Genomic DNA, 12,377 nt, shown 5'->3' on the forward strand with positions numbered 1-12,377 from the left:
CTTTGTGTGTTTTCTAATACATAAGGACCTCTTGATCTATTTTGATATTGATATCTGAATTTTTCTGACCTCCTTCTATTCCACCTGATTCAAATGTACGTCTGATGGTCAACTAGACTTACCTTTCTCTAGTCATTTGGAATGCAAAGGGCCAGGAGTCTTAAAGGCTTAAAAGTAATCATTCCAAACCTGTGCTAGTGTGTACTGTCACTCACCGGCCCCGGGAGGGAAATAGCTACTTTGAATTCCAAGTAGATGTCTATTTTACCACCCAGTATTTTTCTGCCCAAGCCCTGAGGCTTCTAAATCCCCATCCAATAAACTGAAATGGGAAGTCCTTCTGTGCATATCACATATCTGGATGGGGCTTGGGCAGTCTGGCCCATTGGTTCCTATCAGCTCCCCAAAGTCAGGGTGATGGGCTCCTGCTCTTGTCTCTCCAGCTCTTTGAAAAGCCCCTCACGCTAAGAGGACTCTTAAATAGCCCAGCTTGGAAGTCTAGTAGGGAGTCATCTCAGTGCATTAATATGTCCTGAAGTGAAACTCACTATCAATTCTGCTTCCATCTTCCCACCCATTGCGTTTTGTCTCCTTAGACCTCAAATATTCAGTCTGCTGAAATGCTTCAGCTGTATCCTAAAATATTTTCAGAGGTTAGATTAATAGCCATTTCCTTAGATGAAAATCTTGATTTTAATCCATGACATTACCAAGACCTCTTGCTGCCCACCTTTCCTATACATTTCAGTCAGTTTTTTTACATTGCTTATTACATAGTTGGCATGGTTATAATCATTGTCCTAATTTCTGACTAGCTGCTATTTTATTTATGCATTTTTAAAATTTCTGATTAAAAAGTATTTAGAACATTCAAGACAAAATATAGACAGAAAATCAATCATGTATATTCACCAGGGGCAGTCAGTATTAACATTTAGCCATATATATTTAAGGTATTTTATATACATATTTGAGTTCAAAATTTATAGTTTTGTTTTCTGTTTTCCTTTGATTAGCATTATAATATAAAAATTTCTTGTGTAATTGAAAATATTTTAAAAGCAAACATTTATTACCTCTTTGATATTCTAAGGTCTAACCTTTTCCATATGCTTTCCCTTTTGTTTTGCTTGTTTTCTTTTGTTATTTTTTTTAAGGGAGGGAGATTACTATTTTTATCTCTAATGTTCTTAGAATACATTCATATAATCAAAGTAAGGGTCAATGAATATGAATATTTTGAAGATTGTTGATACATGTTGACAAATGACCCTCTTAAATCATTGTACCAATTACAACTCCCCCCTACAGTGCATGAAATTGCTTGGTGGTTCACAAACTAGTCAGTCTCTGCTAATTTGATAGGAGAAAAATAGTTCTGTGTTTTTAATTGCGTTTCTTTTTATTTTTGAGATTTAATGGGCTCATTAATATATATATGTAATGAGTATAGTCATTAGCTATTTTATTACCTATTTTGTAAATTATGTGTACATGCTCTTTACCCATTTAGGCTAGTAGGATCTTAGCTTTCCATATAGTGGAGATACATCTTTAGAAGTGGCAAGATTTGTTTGCTTTTTAGTAATATTTATTTTTCATGGGATACAAAAAATGTTAATTTTACATGGTTGAGGATCTAAATTAATATTTTCTATAGACTTGTGTAAGTACCAGCACTGTTTATCACCCTCTCATGATGCTGTTACAGGTCTCTACAAGTAGCATATCGTAAATAAGTGTCTACATAGCTGTTCCTTTGTCTATACTGCCACTGGGCCATCAAACCTCTTCTTCTAATGTGTACCAGGATCGTGTTAGTTTAAGTATTATAATTTAAAAATATTTTTTCAGTCTTTGTCCAGGCAAATTTCTATTGGGGAATCACATATGGTCACAATTACAAATATTTGACATAAGTACTTTTCCATGTATGTAAAGCAATTGCAATCATAATTAACCACTGTTGTGTTATATATGTGATAATGTATAAGAATAGTTAACATTTATCATCATTATATTTAATTTTAAACACTTACAACTGTCATATATATGACTTTGATACTACTGACTAATAGAAAACAAAATGTATTTACAGAATTTGAATAGCTTAATATGAAAATGGACCTCTAGCTTCCTTTTAAATTATTCTCATAATTAATTCAATTCTCATAATTTATTTATCACAAAACACACACATTCCTTGTGTTTTGATCATTTTAGTGTACTTCCACAATTACTTTAATTATTTGAGAGTGATATAATTAAATTGAAACTTTAGTCCTGATTTTTCTACTTTATAAGTTGTGTGTATAATAAATGTGATTCAACTTTGGAAAAATATTTAAGAGCCACAATGAAGGGAGATAAATAAATCAGATCTTAAATATTGGCTTACTTCTTTGACTAATCTCTTCCCTCTTTGACCCACTCATATTTTTAATTAGTAGTACACTTTCATTAAGACAAAGTAGTGTTTAAAACATATGTTACTATCAGAGCTGTGCTTAGAATATTCTAATGTTTTTAAGCTGGCAAAATTAGCATCATTTTTTGCAACTTTATTTCCCCCTGCTTTTTCCTGTCTACTTCTCTCGAAATAAATTAAAACCTAAAGTAGATAAGCACTGTCGAGTTAGTCATGACAGTCGTACATTCCTCTTAAAGAAACCTCACAGACAGACCTGATTCAGCTGGGAAACGACTGGGAAGGGAAAGTTCAGTGAAAGGAGCCTGTTGTAACTTTAGGCTTCTAGAAATGGAGGTAATTGATGTTTGCTCGGTGGAGGTGTCATCCTGCAGGAGAAACACATGATTCAGTATTTTGTATATCAACACTATTATTGTTCCAGAACAGAACCAAGATAGTGGATGGTTCCAAAGCTGTATCTGTGTAATTTCTCTTTATTGGACTGGTAAAGATTATCTCTTCTGTGGAAGTAAACAAACAATACCCAAATGAGAACAAGCAAAGGCGATTTATTAAGAGCTTGCTATAGCAAGAGAATCAGCCACCATCATCTGAGTTTGGCAGAGACTCAAAGGCAGGCAGTGGTGTAAAAACTTTATTACAAAGAAAGGGAAAGCTTCAGGCCCGCCCTGCTGGGAGGCTATTGGCCAGGGGAAGCTGGAGGTGGGCCTCCTGTGTGACTGATTAGACTTCCACTAGTCCTAACTAGCGACAAAAATTCGGGAAGCTGGCATTTATTGATAAAGTTCTGATCACTTGGGTCAGTTATTACAGAGGTTATAATTTGGCTTCCTAAGCTGGTTGCTGCAGATTTTGGATCAGAGTTCTATTTTTCTATTTGGTCTGATCATTGTCCATTTGTATATTTAGTCTCTCACTTCATGAATTTCACCAAATAGTGTTACAAGTCCTTTTATAAGCTTAATGTTCAGTTTTTTTTAATTAAAGAGGAGAGAAAATTATAAGGACTGTAGCCATGAATATACTGTGAATTCCTTTTACTTTTAGGTGATCAGATAAATAACTAGTTCAAATCAGCATCACCTTGAATCTTAATCGGTTTATAAAAGTAATTTTGAAGGTAGAGGGTTGAAATTGTTTAAGAAGGATTTTGATTTAACAAAGAACTGAAGAAACTATATGTCTTACAATGCCAGAGAAGGAAAGTGGGAGATGAGGAAAAAGAAAAGGAGGGGGAAGTGAAACTGAGATAAACTTGAAAAAAATATTATTTTTATTCATTTTTAGTGGTTCTTAAACTTATTCTTTTACCAGACTGTTTGCCAGTTTTTGAGTTAGATATCAGTTCGAAAATGTGTAGTCTGCCCTACCCATATAATGCTTACGATGTCCTGTTTCCTATTTGTTACTTGAAAAGAAAGTTGAGTTTTTAGAAAGTTTAATCCAAAAAATCATATATACTTGACAAGAACATATAGATCAAATATTTTTTTTAGTTACTGTTTTATTGGCCATATCTAAAGTATACTTAAATATATTTATATTTATATATGTACGAATAGACATATAGACACATGTATAATAATATAGTACTGACGTTCAATTATTTAAATTTGAATAACATAAAAAATTAAATGATGAAATGTATGAAAAGGTGAAACAATTGGATTTTCTTTTTCAAAATATCACACTGGGCAGCTTTTAGCAAAAGTACTTGGTTCATGTAACCTCTTGTTGTGGGCTCACTTGATTTTTCTGACCTTGGTGACTTGTAGAACTTGCTTTTTTGATAAAATTTGATTCTTTGATATGCTTCTTGCTTTCATAGCATGAACAGTCTAATATGGAGACAAACATGCAATCAGATAATTTCTACAGTTAGTGTTGTATTTTTAAAAAATTGGTGCAATTATAGAATGGAGGGTATAATTATCTTTACCTTTAGGGGTACAGAAATACTGTTACAGAAATTGTAAATTTGAGCAGAACGCAGAGGATAAAGAGAAATTTTGCGAGTTTGTCGAAAGAGAGTGCGTGATGGACAAGGCATGGCAACAAGAATGCACGTGGTGTGTCCAGTTTATTGTGACTCTTTAAACCTGTCTACAAGGCCTTCCACAACCTCTGCCTGAGACCCTCCCCAGCCAGCCTCATCTTCTTGCCTTCCTGCCTCATTAATGGCTTGAATTCTCATACATAAATGCAATAAATAAATATATACATAGTACGTATGTATATAACTAAAGGTATGTATATGTAGCTCTGGTTTACTCTAGCTCTGTAACAGTTGAAAAGAAAATCTTATACATCAAAATATTCACCACTTCTTGAAGGCTTTCCTGACAAGCCTGGAGAAAACTGAGCTTTGCTTTTTGCATAACTTTATGTTAGTCCGTGGTCCAGTAGCTCAGAAGGGCAAAATGAGGAGAGTGAATAAAGATAGCCTTACAGATTTGTTATTTTGTTTGAGGTATTATGACTCCTAAAGAACGCAAGTACCTAGTATTGAAGCACAGAAGTACAAAAAAGTCTGTTATTAAGCATTAACTGAAAGAAACCTGTAAAGTTAAATGTTAGGGGGGAAAAAAGCTTATGGTTTAAAAAGATGGAGGAGAAGATGAAATTTAAAGTTACTTAACAAACCAGTTTTCATTTGTAGGTAATATAAATTAACACTGTAAACAAATTGCAGGAGAATTATTTTAAGTACTTACCAGAGAACGAATTGTATTTAAGCACCTTCAGGCACTTTAGAAGTTTTTATTAGCATGCAGACCATTACTATGCTAATTACAAACCTTTTCCTTTGTATTCATTAAGTAAATTCCCCTAAGACTACTATAAGACACATAATTCAGGACAAGTATCTGTTGAGTACCTGTTGGATCAGTGGTTGTCAACCTGAAAGAAATCAACTAACAGATTTTGAAAAATAATAATGCTTGGGTCCCACGGTCAAAGTGTTCCGATTTGATTGTCCTGGGATGAGGCTTGGGCACTGTGGTTTGTTTTGTTTTGCTTTTTTTCCAAAACTTCCTGGTTGACTCTAATCAGTAGCCCGGTTTAGAATCATTCTATAACGTGAGTAGAAAGCTTTTTTAATGTGTACTTTCTTATTCTTAAAGCACAGCACATAGATCCTCAGTAAATATTTGCTGATAACGAGAATGATTTTGTCTGCTGTAGCAAAAAGTTTACAAAAGGTGGTTAATATTTGGTGAAATTCATTTTGAGTCTGCCATATGTACCGGAATAAGGAAACTGAATCTAACATGTTCAGTAAAGTTTGGGAGTTGCATCTATGTTTTCACCTGTGGCATTTATGGAAGAATAACTTGTTTTTTAATGATCTCTGGCCCATTAGAATGATTAAAAGAAGTACAATGAATCATCATTAAAGTATAGCTTGTGAAATAAACCAACTGAAGTGTAGTCTAAAGATAACTCACCTCAAATTTTCTTTCTGCTTTTATGTGGTTTGATATGCCAGGATCGTAGTAGCTGTCTTCAGAGAAAGAAAGGAGGAGAGTCCCTGATTCCGAAGTTAAAGTGAATTTGTTCGTTTGTTTGTTTTTGTGACTTTATCCTTAAGACAAAAGGATGGCTATACATGGAACATTTAGGTTTGCAGAATTTGGAGGTTCATTTTTATTTTAGAAGTCTTTGAATGTGTATAATTTATTTAAGGTTTGGCTTAGTGACGTACACGACTTAATCTATTTTATACATGTGTTTGAATAATATAGCATAATCTGATCATTCAGTATTTTTATGACACCCATCTTTTAATACTTTAAAGCAAAATGTAATATATTTTGCTATGATAAGGACTAGACTCAGATAAATGCAATTTAGTTGTTGTATGTGATTTATTGTGAGTTAATTTTTGAGATTTTTTTTTTACCCTGGTAATAAGCTATTAATGAAGAAAGGTTCGTAACAGGGCTCCCCATACAAATGTTTTGAATTTTTCAACAGAGGAGGGGGAGATGGGAATAGGGGAGAGGGTAGAAATGAAAAGAGCTGGAAGATATGGAAGAAGAAATTGTGCTTCTGTTGCCAAAAAGATGGCCTCTGGGCCCTGATAGCCAAACTGAGACTTGGGGGCAGAGTTTTGGGAGAATTAGAAAAGAACTGATTTATTGCTTTGCCAGGCAAAGGGAAGTCACAGCAGCTGGCTAGTGCTTAGAGACTGTGAGCCCCTCTTGGGGTTAGGGTCCTGAGGTTTTACAGAAAAGCTGGGCAGAACAGAAAGGCAACAACAAACAGGGCATTTTTCTGGGGTCCCGTATTCTCTGACATCAGCCTAGTGTCCTATAGTTTGGTTCAACTTGACACTAAACAGAGTTGGCACAGACCTCACAGGTTAAGGGCTCAGTCTCAGACTGCCCCTTACTTCAGACACCAGTCACAATAAGTAGGTCCCCAGGTTCCCCACAGCTTCTGTCCAACTTGGCCACAAATAGGAGGCCTTCCCATCCCATGATCCCCCTCCTTGGATTTGATTATTTGCTAAAACAGCTCACAGAACCCTGGGAAATAGTCTGTACATTTATCAGTTGATTATATAAGAAACAATTTGATAAAGGATGTAGATAGACAAATGAAGAGATACACGGGGCTAGGTCCATATGGGTCCCAAGTGCAGGATCTTCATTTCTGCGGAGCTGAGGTGCGCTCCCTTCCAGTACGTGGATGTACTTTTAGGATTTTTATGGAGGCTTCATCTTGTAGGCATAATGAATCATTAACTCCATTTCCAGCCCCTCTCCCCTCTCTGGAGAATGAGAGATAAGACTGAAAATTCCAAGCTTCTAATCATGACTTGGTTTTTCTGGTGACCAATCCACCAAGGGTCACCAAATTAAAACAAAAGACACTCCCATCACCCAGGAAATTCCAAGAGATTTAGGAGCTTTGTGTCAGGAATCAGAGTCAAAGACTAAATATTAGAACAAGAGATGCTCCTAGTGCTCTTATCACTTTGGAAATTACATCATTTTAGGAGCTCCGTGTCAGAAACTGGGATCAAAGACTTAATGTTAGAATAAAAGATTCTCCTAGTACCCCTATTTAACAAGGGTTTTAGGAGTTCTGTGTCAGGAATGGGACAGAGACCAATGTATGTATTTCTTACTATTTCACAGCAAGATACAAGAGCATCAGTTTTGGAACTTGATTAAGTAAGACTAAGAGATCCACTGATGGTTCAAAACTCACCTGCCAGGGACTAATGCTCAGAAAGGACAATATTGATAAGGGGTCCTAGGAAGTTATAAAGAGACACCTACAATCATTGTTGAGGGATAAGGAGCTCCTGAGTAAGAAGGAAGCAGCCAATTGGAAAAGTTCTTTAAAATTACTGTGTATAACTATATCCTATTCCAGTTTGTTGAGACCACAACTTGGAAACAGTCATTGGATTTTGCACATACAATCAAAGCATGTGTTGTAGACATGGGATTCCCCTCAGAATTACTCAAAAACGCACTTAAAAAAACACTCTTTCCAGCCATTCTGCATTACCTCCTCTTGGAGGGTGGAATCATTTTATGCCTTTCTGTCAGAAGTATGGGGACTGAGGAGTAGAGTTTGGGAACCACCTGGGTTATCATTATGCATTTCATCCCTTTCTCAGTTTTTGCAAAAAATTTTTTTCAGTTTTTGCCTAGCTTCATCAGGAAATCAGTACTAAATCTAAGAAGAGTGGCAGTAAATTAAGACACAGATGCAAAAGGTGTTTCATTATGAGATATTTTAAGAAATGTATAATATAACATTATCAATGTTAATTACCACTGAACAATATCCTCACCTTCTTTTGTTGTAAATACCTGTTACCTGTTTAAATTACTCTTAGCATTTCAAAACTGATAGGGTGTAAATGACAGTATATTGTGATAAGCATCATAATTGGAATTATTTGAATTCTTTGTTTAATTTTCTTACAATTATAAAGTAAAATAACCACAAAAAAATTTGAAATCAGAGAAGACTGAAATTGTCCCATAGAAATGCAAATGTTCCATAGAATTGTCCCTAGGCCAACACAGTAGATATTAAAGGCCTTACGTATTTTTTGCCATCATTTTATATCTCTGCACGCTAATTTTTACCTAATGTTTAAAAAATGTAATATTATACCAAATTAATTTCATTGCATCATAGACTCCACAAATAGGTTTTGTTAACTGCAAAATATGTGTTGGTCATTAATTCCTCTAAAATCTCTAGCCAGTCTCATGCATATTATCTCTAACTTACTTTTTGCTGTAAGACCATGTTATTATACTAATATCAGTTAAAATGTTTTTAAGTGCTGTCTATGAGCCCAGGACATTTCAGAGAGCTTTACATGTATAATCAAACTTGCTCTTCAAAGTAGCCCTACATGGTATAGTTTCTATTATTTATCTCATTTACATTAATGACTAGTTTACCAAAAACTATACATTTCGTAGTGGGTACATCCAGGACTGCTCCTAATTTGACTACAAACCCCATGATCTTATCTGTTTTGCTCCCAAGTGTTGTCAAAAGGTAAGGACATTTTTATCACCCTTTAATAACTTTCAGAGGATTATTCTCCAAAGCACTGGTGATACTTCTTACTATGCCCTGCCACCTTTGAGGGCTCAAACTACACTCTTTCCTCCAGCACTGAGTACCATCATTTTGTTATTGTTGCTGTCGTTTTATTTAAAATGGATCAATAACACAACCTTTACATTGTCTTTCTTTTTTTAACCAGTAAACTGAAAATACTATCTATCTAATTAAAATACTTCTTTTGTGAAATTACTCTCCCTGCCTCTCTCATTTATCTTTTGGGATCTTAGTGCTTTTCTTATCCACTTGTATGATCTCTTGCTTTGAAATTTGAGTCATCATTTATCCACAGCCTGTAGTCTTGCTTCTCTGATCTAGTATCTTTGAGAATTTCTTCCCAAGACTTATAATCACCTTGCTTCAGTAGGAAGTAGGTTATCTTACTTACACTGACACACTTGGTACATTTATTGATCAACTCTGTGTAAAGCTTGGCTAAAGTAATTTCATTCGAATCTTTTGGGGGTCTAGAAAGCTTCTGTTATCATGTTTTAATCTTCCAAAGGACAAGTCAAAATATCTTGTTAAAACAAAGATCAACAGTTTTGCTATTTAAGCCTAGAAGGGCTAAACTGTTTTAAACTTGGATAATAATGATCTTGGTATAACTGCATACAGTTACTTCCAGACTTCCAGGTGCTAAAATCTGATGGGAATGCAAATGGACTCTGTGTTGAACCATAGCTCACATAAATTAGATTGGCTGCTATTTCTAGCACATTTTGGTTTCTATTTCTAAATTATCTCTGAGGCTTTAAGCATTTTCAACCTGCACTTCAAGTATTTATTGATTAAGGAAAGAACATGTTTTTTATACCATCTGGTGCTGAGGTGTTACTGTGGGAGCATCCTCAGAGTTTATTTAAAATGAGTAATTTGGGGGATTACTATTCCACTTCAGATATTCATAGAGAAGGAGCTTCAGTTTTAATTTTCTTAATGACATATTAATGCACAGTATGCTCTGATCACTAAACCCTTAAAAAATGTGTTTTGTGGAAACGATTTTCTTTAATTACATTAGCCATCTGTATTTATGTGAATTGGTCTGAATGTAATTAGTTTAGTTATATTATAAATAGAAATACTTATGTAGTAATATTATATAGATCATGAAAAAATGAATTTCTCTGAGATAATGAGAATCCATTCTATCATTTTGATTATGATAATACCAAGAGTAGTAGCTACCACTTTTCTCCCAAAGCATATGATATCTGATCTAAGGGAAAAGTATCCTCTCACTTTATTTTCACAAAAACTACGAGATAGGATTCATTATTATCCATATTTTATAGCAGTCAGCCAAAACACAGCAAAGTTAACTAACTACCCAAGGTATTAATTTATGCCATCTTGAAACAAGTCAAAGTATCAGTACAAAATCTAAAACAATGACTTAGAAAAAAATAGAGGAACAAGTGTTTGATTTTACATGATTTCAGATTTTTGATTGAACTTTTTTCAGAATTATAAATTGGGAATCTAATGATATATAAGGTAACAAATTTTCGAGGACTAAAATTTGTAGATTTGGTGTTACAGTGAATTGTGTGTATGTGTGTATGTGTGTGAGTATGTACTAATTTGTAAGACAAAAGCCTTATAATTTTTCAAATGAAAAGGACTACATAAAATGTTAACATTTTTAGAATCTCTAGTGTACTTTTTTGGGTTTTAGAACACTGATCAAGTATTAAACAAATCTTTGTAGGTGATGGCCAATCAGTGCAGTTCTTGCTTTCCTAGACAGTTCTGCATGAGTTTGTAAACTGTGCACATTCAACTAGGATGTTTGTGCTTTGTTAGGAGATGATGTCATCTTTTTTTAACTGCTGAAAAACAAGTGTATACATTTGTCAGCAATCTGTTATTATTTATTATTTATTGAGTTGAAACTGTGCTGTTTGAAATTTACACATATATGCAAACTTTCCATATTAATAACTACCAGTAAATTGAGATAATTGTGCCAATAGGTAATACCAATTACAGTAAAGCTACTTGTTGTGTCATTCATCCTGTTTAAATTGTGAAGAAAGAAAGATCAAGAAATCATCTTCATCTCACGAAACTAATAGTCTAAAAAAAGAGGAAGGCAGATTTTCTTTAAAGTGCCAGATAGTAAATGTTTTCAGCTTTGCAGGCCACACATACTCTGTCACAACTACTTAAGTTCACCATGACAGCATGAAAGAAGCCATAACCATAATGAGCGTGGCTGTGTTTCATAGCACCGGACTTACAAAAATAAGTGGGAGGCTAGATTTGGCCCATGGGCCATAGTTGTTAACCTCAAATCTTAGTGCCAATACAAACAGAAGCAATAGGAATGTTAACATACCTAAGATATCAGTAATTATGACATTAATGAAATAAATATAATTATTAAATATGTATCAAGATTTGCCAAAGTATTTTACAGATTGCTTTACCTACTCTTTAAGTATTTTAACATTTTGTTACACTGTAGCTTTGACTTTCAGACTTTCAGTAGCTCCACAATGAAAATAATTATTCGGCATTTTCTTTAAAATATATGTAGTCAAACTGGAAATAAATGTCACAGTTGCCATTTTAGTGACAGCCAAATTCTCAGATGCTTAGTAATATGAAAAATCTAAGCATTATCAGTGCTCCAGAGAAACTATAGGGAATGTGCCTTCTATTCCTTTGAGAAAGGTCCATTGGAAGTTGATTTGGGAATATTTGTCTACCTTTGTTAGCATTTCCAAATATATTGAATGTTTGCATTGTATTTTCTTCTTATTATTTGATATAAAATAGAGTAGATACAATTGAAGTAACCGAGTTCAAGAGAGACAGAGTTTAGATAAAACTCTCAGCCTGCTGGTGTGTGGTATCATTACTAAGCTCACTCCACAGTTCTCTTGAAATCACTATCAGTGCAATTAATAACTATACTGGAAAGTGAATGCATTGAAACACTAAATATCTTCTGTGTTATATTCTGCCATTAGTTTATGTGGTTTGTAACAACAAAGTACATTTTATTAAACAATTTACTTGGTATTTTCTGGATTTCTTTTTCTATGACTATGTAGAAAATTTAAAACAATCTAGAATGTTGCAATATCCAGAAAAGTGCATGTATTTTGTATAGTTTGGGTTTTTTTTTTAATACAGAAATAGCTCTGCAAATATATTATGGAGATGCATTTTTTAAATCTGAAAATGTAAATTTAAATTGGTAGCTTTCCATAAGTGATTGGAGAAGTCATGTAAGCATAACGTTTTCAGTAGGCTGTGATAAATAATGCCACTGGTGTAAGAAATCAGTGGGTCAAATGAACGCAGTATTATTCTCCAGCCTGAA

General features: G+C 34.1%; 1 protein-coding gene across 6 annotated transcripts in view; it reads left to right on the forward strand.

The window, feature by feature from the left end:
* The window catches only part of EPHA5 (EPH receptor A5), a 313,192-nt gene that overhangs the window by 247,231 nt on the left and 53,584 nt on the right, over positions 1 to 12,377 (forward strand). The gene's annotated exons all lie outside the window — the stretch shown is intronic.

Source organism: Camelus ferus, chromosome 2 (assembly GCF_009834535.1).
Source record: "Camelus ferus isolate YT-003-E chromosome 2, BCGSAC_Cfer_1.0, whole genome shotgun sequence".
Classification (NCBI taxonomy): domain Eukaryota; kingdom Metazoa; phylum Chordata; class Mammalia; order Artiodactyla; family Camelidae; genus Camelus; species Camelus ferus.